Source organism: Scardinius erythrophthalmus (assembly GCF_964197995.2).
Source record: "Scardinius erythrophthalmus genome assembly, chromosome: 12".
Taxonomy (NCBI): domain Eukaryota; kingdom Metazoa; phylum Chordata; class Actinopteri; order Cypriniformes; family Leuciscidae; genus Scardinius; species Scardinius erythrophthalmus.
In genome coordinates, this window is record NC_138232.1 from 41,274,245 (window position 1) to 41,289,183 (window position 14,939).

A 14,939-nucleotide genomic window follows, 5' to 3' on the forward strand; every position below is an offset into this window, starting at 1 on the left:
CAACCCGATCATGTATCACATCACGATGTTTAGCGTTCATGTAAACTAATACATTCAGATTCATCAATCGGAATGAATTCAGTCCGAATGAAACAAAAGTTGTGCATGTAAACATCCAGTCTCTGTGGAGATGCCAGTTATGGTGTTCTTTCTTGGATGGTTGGATGCATGATAGGCTATTGTAGAAAAAAAATTGCTTAAGGTCATTCTGGGATGAATGTATTCTGGAAATCCTCTTTTTTTTTCATTAAGGGAAATCATCTTGTCTCAGTTACAAATTTGACTGGTGAATCATAAAGACTGTTTTTTTCCTCACCCTTTTGTATTTATTACATTGCATATTGACTGTTCAGGGGTGACAGATTGATAAGCAGACATGGTATTTTTGACTGGATATAACTTTTTATGCTTTGCGGTAAAATGGCTCTCCTTCTGACTTTGTACTATCAGTGCAGCTCTCATGAAAAAAATAGTGAAGACCACTATCTGTAGCCTACTGTATTGTATTTTTTTTTTTTTTTACTGTAACTGACAGATTCCGGTCAAAAAAACACAACACGGGAGTGGGAGGGAATAGGAGTCATTCTTCTGGGATTGGGACGGGATTGGATGTTTTTTCGTGGGATTGGGACGGGACAGGATTTTTTTGTGGGAGTGGGACGGGAGAGGTTTGAAAATCCACTCCCGTGTGTCACCCTCATCCAAATGACAGTTCAGGGTTGTCATACAACCAACAGGCTCCTTCGATGCAAAGAGCAGTCTTTTCAGTTGTAGGCTACTCGAACACCGCCTGGCCTCGCCCGTTTTCTGCAGCGTCTTTTTCTTTCATGAAAATCCACAGTCTACTTGTCAACACTCCCGTTTTCCCCGGGAGTCTCCCGTATTTCACAACCATCTCCCGCCCCTCTCCCGTTTTGTTATTTCTCCCGTGAAACTCCCGTAATTTGTATGGCCCAAACGTCGTTATATGAATAATCACGTCAATATATTTTTCCAAGGTTGTCCAGTTGCCAGATCTTGTATTAAACCCATCCTACTCGGGCAATCAACACATCATACAAATTTCAACCCATTTGTGAGCTCAACCTGGCAACCTACAACCCCGTTGTGCCGTCGATATGCGCAGGTAGTAGATGCGGGAAGCTGAATAACCCCGGATTTCATGACTGGCATACGTACATTTCTCATTGTTTTTGTCCGTTGGCGACTTACAGGCAATGAAGTGAAGTTGCAAACATTACACAATGAATTGTTCTACAAGTCTATCGCACCACCACCTGTGGGAAGCATTGCTATTAATTTGCACTTTATAAAATAATTGACATATTGTAACAACCGAACAAAATGCTAGGGAAGCAGAGATCAAACACACTCGGATGGTATGTGAAACGTACAAAATTCTTTATTAATTTTAAAACATGATAGGCTCTTAAAAAAACGTGTTACCCCCCTTGGGTTGTTGATTACAATGTCCCGTGAAACAGTCCAGCTCACGTCCGATAAGGAGGGGCGGGCTACCAGAAATCCTCAATTTTCGACAGGTCCACGTAGACGGGCTCGCATCCAATAGATGCACACAGGAATCAGGGACCGTCCTCAAACAGACAGGATCGGTCTCTCCAGTCCCTTTAACTTGATAACAGAGTACATGTGTCCAGAGCTCTCCTAAATCCAAGCAGAGTCCCTATCTGTCTACATTTACCTCCCCACTGGCTGGCTATCTTCACCGCCGGTGGTACTAGTTACCGCGAGCGGCCGTCAAACGGGTACCCAAGTGAGAGCTGTCCCACCTCTCTCCCGAGCAGAACTCCACACCTCAATAAATAATCCTCCACTCCTCCCCCTTCACCTGTACGCATTGATTTAATTACACATCCATTCATTCGTTCAGACAAAGGGGGCGTGTGCTTCATTCACTTAATTTACCCTTAATCATCACAATATATTGTCACACAAGCCTTATGGGAATATTCTATCCATTATGCAATTGAGAACATATAAAAGCATATACAAATTGATACAACCCATAGTCTATGGCAATGACAACTTTGGTTTAATGTCCACCTTTATATCAGACCATTTATTTTTAAGGTCATTTAGGGTAGACTGTGTACAGTTGAGACACCTTTAATAACTTGCGTTCGCAGCAAGCACAAGTTGTGATTTGCCAGACTGGCACGCAGGACAATTCCGGCGGTACCCAACGCAAAGGTAACGAATCAAAATATTTCTGTCCTCTGTCTTTCCCGATGCAAAGACCCCTAACAATTTCTCCAATGCCAATCAGAAAGTCACAGTCATAGACATATGATAGAGCCGTTGTTGTAACAGACGAACACATGAACTGGGCAAACTAACACAGGACGTACACAACAGCGACTAGGCGACGACTTGCCGAATACACAGGCGCCTTTAACCCTTTAAGACATAACCGACTGTCAAGGCGGGAATATTGACATAATATTGTCTGTATTTGCTCAAGAAAGAAAGGTGGCTTTCTGTGTGCACTCCCCAGGTGTGTTTGTGCATAGAAACGATCTATCACAGCGCGTGAGTAGTTCTCTTTCGCAGCTTTTGTGCTTGAATGGCTTAGAATCACTTGAATGTTTAAACTGACAAGACTTAAAACGTGAAAATAATCAACTTTCTGGAGGACAGACAGACAGATCCGCCCCTCCATCTCCCCCAGCTCCACCTGCCTAGATCTGCTAGGGGATTTATGTATGTCTATTTATGCAGCAGCAGCAGCAGATCTTACATGCTCAAAGTAGCGTGTCTGTGTGTCTATAAGCAGTAGAAAGTCCATACTTGCTCTGCAGCAGCAGCACTACATTAGCAACTAACTTTGAGACAAATGAGCCTGCTAACAGATGTCTCTCTCCAGTCTCCAGGTATTACACAGACCTCTTGGCTCTCCAGGTGATGCTCCCCCCTGTGGATGCTCTTTTGTAGTGCACTAGGATACAGACACACACGGCTGAAGGACGTGGCGCCACAGATGGATGTCACGGCTAATTTTAAACACCATGAACTAAATCATCAGTTCCCATCTCTCACGCTGCTGGAAGTGGAGCACAGTTCGCCCATTAAGAGAGCACCTGGAGTGCACTACATTACCTTAATCCCCCCCCCCCCCCGCTAACTTTCTTATATCATGTACTACTCTGATATACAAACAATGCAGCACAAATGAATCTGTCACGTGGTAGAAGCTCAGATGTAAACATGAACAGGTTGTGCGATCAGCCCTCATCCTTAAAAACTAAATTATTCATGGTATGACCCATTTAAGAATAAGCTGTGGCACAATAATACTTGATTTGAACAAAGCTTCTTGATGGCAGAAGAGTAAAATCTTCCCATTTTACCCATTATATGTGAGATGTTAGCCATACGTAATCAGTATGGCGGGCTAACAGCCTGGAGCCATGGAGGATTTTCCCTTAGTTAGTCCTCTGTGGTGCCTGACTGAAGTTCTCTCTGACAGTTTCACAGAATGAACCTTTCTTTTGTGCGTGTGTGCATGCGCGTGTCTGTCTGTGTGTGTGTGTGTGTGTGTGTGTGTGTGTGTGTGTGTGTGTGTGTGTGTGACCTGCCCAACACAAGGCCTGTACATATGGGAATAAAGAAGAAAAAGCAGGAGAACTTGTTAAAATGCCTGTGCTTTAGAACAGCTCATTTGAGTATTTTCAGAAATGTATCATATAAACATAAATAAAAACATATTGCCCTATAAAATGTTTAATCACCACGTAAAAGTGAATTTTGCATAATAGGTCCTCTTTAAAAAGTGCTCACATTGTATTAAGTGGCAATTATCAAAGCAAGCTGTGGAGACTAAATGTCAAGTGCTCATGTCATGTCTCCAGATACAAGCATATGACAGTGTAACCCCTCTCACCCGGGTCCTTCACACCCCCCTCCGTGCGGGTCTCGAACCTGGGTCTCCGGCATGAGAGTCGGGCGCTCTAACAAGGAGGCTAAAGACTGCAGCCTCTAGCGTCTGTCGCTAGAGCGCCTATTGAGATCAGAGGAGTGAGGTTTACTCGCACAGCAACTACTAGCTGGCCTCTGTTACACTAGCACAATAGCATACACCACAAAAACACGGTTGTTGGAAATGCTGAAATATATTTACATTGCACTGGCTCTTAATCATATTCCTAAACTAATAATTAGCCATTTGCCTCTCTGCACTCGGTGCAAGATGATGTGCAAAAAAAAAAAAAAAACCTCTGTTTTAGGCGTTTTAAATCATTTAAATAATTCAGTAAATAAATGTAACATATGATGTTCACTCATTTTCATTCTAGAGCATCTTCTGACATTTTAAAGTCTGCATCGATGGCGGCAAAATGAGTGAACAACAAAACTGGGAAGAAGTCAAGAGGAAGGAGATAAATGAAGGCGTTCATTTCTTTTGAGAGATGGATGAGTTGGGTGGCATTTCCACCGCTATCGAATCAAATGATGAAAGATTCTGGTGGCCTCGGGACAAAATGGTCTGGGTAATTGACTTGGTTCTGGGGTCGCTGTGCCACACAGGCTAATTGGTTTCCTTTGCTCCATCTTGTTCTGTATTTTCTTTGATTTATTTGATTTCTCTTCTAGGTTTTTATTTATTTATTTATTCACATTTCATGGTACAGAGCATGGCATATACAATATCTGCATTTTCTTTAAGGCAAGACACCTTTAACTAATAGAAATAGCCATACTTCAGTAGCCATACTGTGACAGTTGATTAATCACAGTATAATACCCAGTCAACATGCAATGATCACAGTGACGTCACACCATTTTCATACTGTGATCACAGTGTGAGTTAGGGCTATATGCGAGCTCATTGTGAATGTTAAGCAGGTTGAGACGAGGCAGTTAAAATGTTGGACTTGATTTTTCTCAACACTGGAAAAATGTGGATAGGCTAGTGCAAGATTTGTTAGCAAACCGTTTGTGATGTACAGTTGTGTTCTGGACTCAGCGTGGAATTATTACACTGGAGAAATGGTGACACGTCTCTTTAATTGCTCACATATGCTCATATGATATTATCTTGCTAATATGCATGTGGCTTGGCCCTGTGTTAGCAGAGTATTGACACATGGCGAGGTTGGGGTGAGCGGGGCACAATCTTACGCTGGGCCAGTTATAACACACTTGTTTTAAATACTACACATGCTAGCATGATGAAACTTGGTGTATTTACTAGTTGCCGTGTCAACACTATATAGAGAAAAAAAATTCCAAATCTTTGGAAGATATCACTGAACATTTAACCATAGCAAAAGTAAATTTTTTACTTATGTTAATTTTTCATCTCTGTTTTTTGTGTTTATTTAAATATTATTTTTTATATAGATATTAAATATTGTTTTTATCTCCAATCTGTTATTTAACGGTTGAGATAGTTCATATGCACACTTCAGAATCTCATTGGAAATAGTAGGTCATTATTTTTGCCTTCTCTTTTATGAGTTCTGTGAATTCGGACATACTTCTTTTGTCATGTACTGTTTTTCGGCTGCTATAGTAAGGAAGCATGTGGTTTCGGATGCAGCCATTCACTTTATTCTTTCCTAAATCAATATTTTTGAACCTATAACTCAAAATTTTATGAATTCTATATAACTCATAAAGATAGTCACTTGTCGCCACTTACTGGTGCAACAATGTAACCCACAGACAGAGTCACTGAAAAATCCAAAACGCTATTTATCCTGACATTATTGTCACAGTGTCTGGTTTGTGTTCCCTGGGTAACCACTAGAGGTCCTCTTCCCCCACGGTGTCTTTCACTCATAACTACATTTCCCATCATCCTGTTCTGTCACTCATTGATCATTGCACTCAGCTGTTTCCCGTCACCTTGTTAGTATCTGTGTGTATATATACCCTGTCTGTTTAGTCATTGTCATGGAGTCCTTGTATATTGTCATGCCACTTCTGAAGTCTGTTTTTGCTTGTTCTGTTTTGTTTTTTGTTTTTGGATTGCCTTATTGGATTTTGACCCTTGCCTGGACTAGTTTGTGAGTACGGATTTCCCAAATAAATACTGTGATTGGATCTTACCTTTTCCCTGTGTGTGTATTGTGACAGAAGGACTCCATCATGTCAAGATCCAGCGGTATGGGTTTTCGTAACTCTTCCTCAACCACCAAGAGGGAGAGGAGGCAGCAGAGTGGGATTTTGCGAGCCGAAGAGGAGGAGCCTCGCATGACTTTATTTGACTGTTTTGCTCTATGTGCTCGCATCAGAGAGGAGAGTGCTGTGCTCCCGGTGAATTCCAGGGAGAGAGCAGCATCCAGTCGCTCGCGGACACGACGGAGGAAGAGGAAGACTTACCGTCTCCCTAATGTCCCGGAGACCGTCCCCATGCAGCCTGCTGTTGTCCTGGAGGTCGTCCACGTGCAGCCCGCTGTTTTCCCGGAGGTCGTCCCCGTGCAGCCCGCTGTTGTCCCGGAGGTCGTCCCTGTGCAGCCCGCTGTCGTCCCGGAGGTCGTCCCCGTGCAGCCCACTGTCGTCCCGGAGGTCGTCCCCGTGCAGCCCGCTGTCGTCCCAGAGGTTGTCCCCAAGCTGCTTGCCCTGCCGGCTCCACCCCAGCGCCTCGCTCTGCCAGCGTCGACCCAGTGTCTCGCCCTACCGGTTCCACTGATGCAACCTGCCGATCCAGAGACTGTTCAGGTCACGTCTGCTGAGCCAGTGTCTCAGGACAAGATGGCCGCCGCCGAGCCGGTGTCTCCAGACAAGATGGCCGCCGCCGAGCCTGTGTCTTCAGACAAGATGGCCGCCGCCGAGCCTGTGTCTCCCGACAAGATGGCCACCGATGAGCCTGTGTCTGTTTCTGAGCTGGTGTCTGTTCCTATTCACAAGCCAGTGTCTCCGGACAAGATGGCCGCCGCCGAGCCAGTGTCTCCGGACAAGATGGCCACAGACGAGCCTGTGTCTGTTCCTGAGCCGGTGTCTGTTCCTGAGCCGGTGTCTGTTCCTGAGCCGGTGCCTGTTCCTGTTCCTGTTCCTGTTCCTGTGCCGGTGTCTGTTCCTGTGCCTGAGCCGGTGTCTGTTCCTGTGCCTGAGCCGGTGTCTGTTCCTGTGCCTGAGCTGGGCGGCGACGACGCTTCAGGAGGCCAGGGCGGAGACGACCCTTCAGGAGGCCCGGGTGGAGACGACCCTTCAGGAGGCCAGGGAGGAGAAGACCCTTCAGGAGGCCAGGGAGGAGACGACCCTTCAGGAGGCCAGGGAGGAGACGACCCTTCCGGAGGCCAGGGAGGAGACGACCCTTCAGGAGGCCAGGGAGGAGACGACCCTTCAGGAGGCCAGGGAGGAGACGACCCTTCAGGAGGCCAGGGAGGAGGTCGGTGTCTGTTCCTGTGCCTGAGCCGGTGTCTGTTCCTGTGCCTGAGCCGGTGTCTGACAAGATGGCCACAGACGAGCCAGTGTCTGTTCCTGAGCCGGTGTCTGTTCCTGAGCCGGTGCCTGTTCCTGTTCCTGTGCCTGAGCCGGTGTCTGTTCCTGTGCCTGAGCCGGTGTCTGTTCCTGTGCCTGAGCCGGTGTCTGTTCCTGTGCCTGAGCTGGGCGGCCAGGGAGGAGACGACCCTTCAGGAGGCCAGGGAGGAGACGACCCTTCAGGAGACCCTTCAGGAGGCCGGTGTCTGTTCCTGTGCCTGAGCCGGTGTCTGTTCCTGTGCCTGAGCCGGTGTCTGTTCCTGTGCCTGAGCCGGTGTCTGTTCCTGTGCCTGAGCCGGTGTCTGTTCCTGTTCTTGAGCCGGTGTCTGTTCCTGTTCTTGAGCCGGTTCCTGTTCTTGAGCCGGTGTCTGTTCCTGTTCCTGAGCCGGTGTCCGTTCCTGAGCCTGTCTCTGTTCCATGGCCTCCTGAAGGGTCGTCTCCTCCCTGGCCTCCTGAAGGGTCGTCTCCTCCCTGGCCTCCTGAAGGGTCGTCTCCTCCCTGGCCTCCTGAAGGGTCGTCTCCTCCCTGGCCTCCTGAAGGGTCGTCTCCTCCCTGGCCTCCTGAAGGGTCGTCTCCTCCCTGGCCTCCTGAAGGGTCGTCTCCGCCCTGGCCGCCCGAGGGAAAGTCTCCACCCTGGCCGCCCGAGGGAAAGTCTCCGCCCTGGCCGCCCGAGGGAAAGTCTCCGCCCTGGCCGCCCGAGGGAAAGTCTCCGCCCTGGCCGCCCGAGGGAAAGTCTCCGCCCTGGCCGCCCGAGGGAAAGTCTCCGCCCTGCCACCCGAGGGAAAGTCTCTGCCCTGGCCGCCCGAGGGAAAGTCTTCACTCTGGCCACCCAATGGCCGCCCGAGGGACTGTCGTCTTCACTCTGGCCGCCCGAGGGACTGTCGTCTTCACTCTGGCCGCCCGAGGGACTGTCGTCTTCACTCTGGCCGCCCGAGGGACTGTCGTCTTCACTCTGGCCGCCCGATGGGTCGTCTGCTTCGCCCTGGCCGCCCGATGGACTGTCTGCTTCACCCTGGCCGCCGGCTAAGTCTTCACCCCGTTTCTGTTCCCCTTCATGGATCTGGCCCCCCATCCCTCCCCCTGATCTTCCACCATTCCACCTCCCTCCTGGACTCTTGTTTTGTTTTACAGTTATGTCTTGGAGCGTCTGGTAGCCGCTCCGTAGAGGGGGGGTTATGTCACAGTGTCTGGTTTGTGTTCCCTGGGTAACCACTAGAGGTCCTCTTCCCCCATGGTGTCTTTCACTCATAACTACATTTCCCATCATCCTGTTCTGTCACTCATTGATCATTGCACTCAGCTGTTTCCCGTCACCTTGTTAGTATCTGTGTGTATATATACCCTGTCTGTTTAGTCATTGTCATGGAGTCCTTGTATATTGTCATGCCACTTCTGAAGTCTGTTTTTGCTTGTTCTGGTTTGTTTCTTGTTTTTGGATTGCCTTATTGGATTTTGACCCTTGCCTGGACTAGTTTGTGAGTATACGGATTTCCCAAATACATACTGCGATTGGATCTTACCTTTTCCCTGTGTGTGTATCGTGACAATTATACATTTTTCCCAGTGAGGACAGGATTTGCAGTTTTTCTGGAAATGTTTGCAGAAATTATAATAAAACCTGCCCAAACACAGTCAAGGACATTTTCCAAAACGTATTCATCTGATAAGGAACTCATTCTGTCCCTGAGTAATGAATCACACCACAACTGCATTGTGTCTTATTTCCCAGGTGTATACAATTCTTGCTTGTATGGCAACGCGCTGAGAACATCGTGTTCGCTCTGGATGATTTGAATGCTGATGTCTTTCCATATTCAGAGGCATTCGAGGCATAACAGAGCTCTGTGACTGTTAGAGATGAGAGACGGGGAGAAGTGGCTCTTGGCGCCTACACTGAATAAAATTAGCATTTCTGCACATCATCATCTCTGGTGTGATGGTACACAGCACACGATGTGTCGGGTTCCTCAACGGATTTAGAGACTGTTATATCCGTGTGTTCGTGACTGAAATAGTTTTAAAGTGTTCCTGAGTTTCTCTAACACAAATAGTTTGAGTAAAATGTGGCTATTTTTATTGGTGTCTCTATTTGGATGGGAAGATTTGCAGGTTTTGGCACTGGTTCATCTAGTTTTTTTTTTTGCTGTTTTATTTTCTCTTTTGTTGATACTAAGCAACAAAAAAATACAGTGTATATACAGGTATTTTAGTGCATAACTTTAAAGAGCTGTCAATGTAAATTGTTTCAATAGGTGTTGACAATGTACAATATATCAGTGGTCCTCAACTGGTTCTCAAGTGTGATTTGGTTGGAAAAAGCAGGGGGGAATTGCTGAATGCATATAAAAAAATGCAGCTAAGCATATAATCTTGAAGGAAAAATACATTCTGACCATTATGAGCGACTTTCATTCTTTGTATCACTTTGATTCTATGAAGGACATTCATTGATGGTGTTGCCATGGTGAATTAGAATAATTGAGTGGGTTTGACATGCACATTAAGAATAGATGATTCACAGGAGGGTTATGGAGTGGGTCGCACAGACTCAACCTGCGATGAACACTTCTGTGTGATTCGGTGTCAGGATCTTGTTCCTATCTCACTCTGCCCCTTTATGCTGCATTTTTTTTATTTAAATCAGACTTTTGCAGTGGCACACAGATCACAATGCACAAGTTAAAATGTTACTGACATTTTACTCAGAAAGCAACTGATATAAAATAGACATGTTTACTTGCAAAAGAGGACCAGGGTATCACCTGACATTTTGTCATGATCAATGAGACAGAAGCAAGAATGCAAGTAAACTCTTATTTAGAAAAGTGAACGGTTCGAAGATCTCAGGAAGACTGGTGACGCAGGGACAAGATGGTCAGCAATCCAGTAGATGAAGTGACGTGATGATGAAGTAGGTGAATGGTGAAGTATCCAGACAACGAACGTAGACCAGGTGAACACAGAACCGGAACAGGAACAAGAGCACGAAACTGAAACGCTGACGGGAACAGGACCAAACACACACGGAGGACATCAAACAACGATCTGACAAAGAGAGAAGAGTGCAATGAGTATTTAAAGGTGAGGGAATATGCTGCAGCTGGTGATGGGATTGAGATCAGCTGGATCACTGATCGACCTGGAATGAGCGGAACGCCCACTCACACACACTCACACACACCACTGGCTCCTTAGAGGCAGCTAACCCTACCCTCAACCTTAAACCTACCCATCCCCTCGTTGCCTGGAAGGCGCCGTTGGGGCTTAAAACACCAAACACCCACATAACAACAATTACACAAGACAAGAAGAAAACAGTGAATTCATGAAACGTGACAAATTTGACTTATCTAGTAAATGCATCTTGATTTAAGAATTTGTAGATATTTGGACTGGAAACCAGACAAGAAGTAAGAAAAGCATTTTTTGCAGTGCATGACTTTATTTCTGGACATGCAGAATTGGAGCAACAGCTGGAGCCTCAAAGAACAAATTGCAAGTGATATTGGTAATTTTAGCTGTCTATCATAGTAAATAAAATTGGCATTCATTTCAAAAACACAAACAATTGCTGGACAATAGAGGTGCTATTTCATAAAGTTGTAGGGAAAAATATTATCAATGTATGAATTAATTTTACGCACTGTAAGAAAACCTGGTTACACTTTATTTTAAGGTATCCTTGTTACAATGTAATTATACATTTCAGTATTGTGTAATATATGCACTTTTTGGTTACACTTTATTTTTAAGGTGTCATTGTTACAGTGTAATTATATATTTAAGTACTGAGTAATATTAAGCAAGTTCATGTAGGCTACTTACTATAGGGTTAGGATTAGGATTTGGTTGAGGGTTAGTTGCATGTAATTATGCATAATTTACTGTTATTACTATGGTAAGTACATGTAACATACACTGTAAAATAAAGTGTTACCGAAAACCTTTCTCACCAACTTTGTGTTGTAAAGTGTCATGCACTTCTTCCACCGTTTGGTCAAAGAAGCATTTGATTTCAAAACCGTTATTACTATTTAATGATTGTTATAAATAAAAAAAAGTGGATCTTTATGCTGCAACACTGTGACGTCTTTACCTTGTCTGTTCGACCAGCCAAACATTCACACAACCAATGTGAGTTTGTTCTGTTTAAGAAACCTGTTTGATTGAGATGATGCCACACATGTCATATATGTGACCATGGACCACAAAACCAGTCACATGGGTAATTTTTTTTAAATTGAGATTTATACATAATCTGTAAACTGAATTAATACGATTTTCCATTGATGTATGGTTTGTTAGGATAGGACAATATTTGGCCAAGATACAACTATTAAAAATCGGGAATCTGAGGGTGAAAAAAATCGAACATTGAGAAAATCTCCTTCAAAGTTGTCCATTTATGTTCACGATTGTGCTGCATTCACTCAAAAAAATAAATGTTTTATATATTTACGGTAGAACATTTACAAAATATCTTCATGGAACATGATCTTTACTTAATATCCTAATGATTTTTGGCAAAAAAAAAAAAAATATAATTTTGACCCATGTATTGTTGGCTATTGCCACAAATATACCCGTGCGACGGGTTTTGTGATCCAGGGTCACATATATGTATCCTATAAGGAACTGAACTCTCTCTCTCTCTCTCTCTCTCTCTCTCTCTCTCTCTCTCTCTCTCTCTCTCTCTCTCTCTCTCTCTCTCTCTCTCTCTCTCTCTCTCTATAGGGGAGGCAACATGCTATTGTTGTCAGCTAATCTGAGAACTGGGTTATTGTTCACTGCTTCTTCTTTATTGACCCAACAGTTGTCAAATAAGCCATCATTCTGTTTTCCATCTTCTTAAGCATTAAAGCAGTGTTTATTTCCCCACAGACATATCCAAGGCTGAAACACAATTTGGAGACAATAATATCATGACCCAAGTTATTACGACCTGCAGAGGTTCATAGCAAAGAAGAATAATCCCGAAACTAGCAGAGATGCTCACAATATTTTCAAGTACTAGAAATGTCTCTGCATGTTCAGTACATTCATGTCAGATGATATTGTTTATTAAGAATTTACAGAAACATCATGATCATTTTTATTTCGGACGGATCGAAGAACAATACAAGTGGGGGGAATTGCAGAGAAGCATTTCACAAATACAGAAAAATAAATGAATAAAGTTAGACTTCTATTTAACAACCATTTAACAGATGTACAGGAAAACTAAAAAAGTAATGCATTGATTTGTAGGCTGATTTTCAGAATAACCAACTAAAACTTGAGGAGCCAAATGGATGAGTTTGAGTATGAGATGTATAAGACTTCATTCGAAATCATTTTCATTGGTCAATCCCTTACAGCTATTTAATAATTGATGGCAGTTATTAAAAGAAATACACATTGTAGAAACCTATAAATCACTGTGGTTTCAATACAGAGGTGCAGCGCCGTTATTCAAGCTTTGAAACAAGCATATGGATTGTGGCTTTTTCCTCATTTTAGTAACAAACTGCGCATGAACTGGCAGCGTTTTCACATTTGTCTCCATTAGTGCTGCCGAACACACTGGCTAATGAAGCCACGGTTAGCTGTCATTGCCTCAGACCGTTTCTCTTTATTCTTTTATTCACTATTGGCTCTCTTTTCCATCGAGAATGTTTTGAGTGCACTGTAAAAAAAAATCGTTTAAATTTACAGTAAAAAACTGGCAGCCGTGATTGCCAGAAATTTACCGCAAAAAATACGGTAGCAACATTTTAGATTTTACAGACTTTACTTAAATTTACAGTTATAAACCGTAGTTAATTATCTGATATAATGTTAATTTACCGACCTACTGAAGTATTAATATCTGTTTTGTACCATAGTTATACACTGACAATCAACAATCACAGCAGTAATGAGAATCACATGATGATTTAAAGCTTATCACTAGCAGTTCATTCACAATAGAATTAATTCTAATATATAGAAGCTGCACTGTGCCATTCACACAAACACTAAACACCATCATGGTAACACACATGAAATTTTAAAAATACAATAAACATTAATTTAACAACATTAAATGTAACATAAAACCCTAATGTCATAACTGATTAGAAAAAATAACTAGAAAACTGTGAAGAAACAGTTATTTCAACAAAAATACATCAATTGGGAAGTGTCATGCAGGGAATTGTGGGAATTTTTCACTGTAAATTATACAATGACTTGTTCGTTTTCCCTTCCAAAACCTGTAAATTTAACAGTATTTTACAGTAAAATTACATTAAATGTACCATTAGATCTATCACAGTTATTTACCGTATATAGTAAGGAAACTTTCTGTTAACCAATTAACAGTTTTTCACTGTAGCATTTTTACAGTCTTTGACCATTAATTTTTTTGACGCGATCAAATCACGTTTTACAGTGTGTGCATGTGTGTGTTTCTCATTGATTAACAAATGCTTTATGTTTTGCTTCTAATTTCTGTGGGACTATGAAAGATGAAAAGACTGCGAAAAGATCAAATCCAAAAGTGATCTAAAAGTATGTGTTCATATAAACAGAATGGGTTGCATTATGCTCTGATGTTGCATTCTATTTCTGTACTGTAATTTATTGTTATAATGAGAGATACAGCCAGCAAACAAAGTCTTCTTGCAAGCATTTTCCATCCAGTTTTACTTGAGCTGCAAATAGCAGCACTAAAATGCTCTTTTATGTAAGATGTGAAAGAGAAATCGAGATATACAGTATGTGTCATTCTCTGCCTCTCAAGGGCAATTACTGTGCCACTGAAATACCAGCTGTCATACTCCTGTTATATGGAGGCATAAAAGCAGCACCATTAGGAGAAGACTAGAAAACCGACCTTATACCACACACATACTGTACTAAACAGCATTCATGCCAGGACTCATGTATTAGCAATAGATTTGATGAATTCTGCGATGTTTTGTAGTTGCTTTGTCTCACTCTCAGTGTTGGAAAGCTCAGGAGCAACAAAGCAAGATCCCTTTAGCCTCAAATTAGTTCTAGATTTAATTTGTATAGTAGTTATTATATTTTAATAAAGCAAAAAATGTGTTGTATGGTTTATGGTTGTGTTTTCTGCCTAATGTACTGTGTTAATATGAAAGAATTTTTCACAGGTGTTTTCCCAGCATTTTGAATTAGTCATTGCATTGTGTTTTAAATGTACCTTTTCTGTTTTTTTACATTTTTTTTTCTGTTACAACTCTCATGATTTAGTTACTTTTGTTGGAAATTCAACCCAAATATATACATTACATAAAATGCAACACATAAAAAGGTAGTAATGCAGTCATTGCAATGAATTAAATACTTTACAAATGAAAGGTAATTTATCTCGATTTTGGATTTTTCTTTTAAACAATCTCAACATTACATGAGCTACAGAAAAACACCGTACTACTGCTCTAAAAATGACATCCTTCAAAATACAAAAACTGGTAATGCCAACTTTTAAAAAGATGGTTGAAATGAGC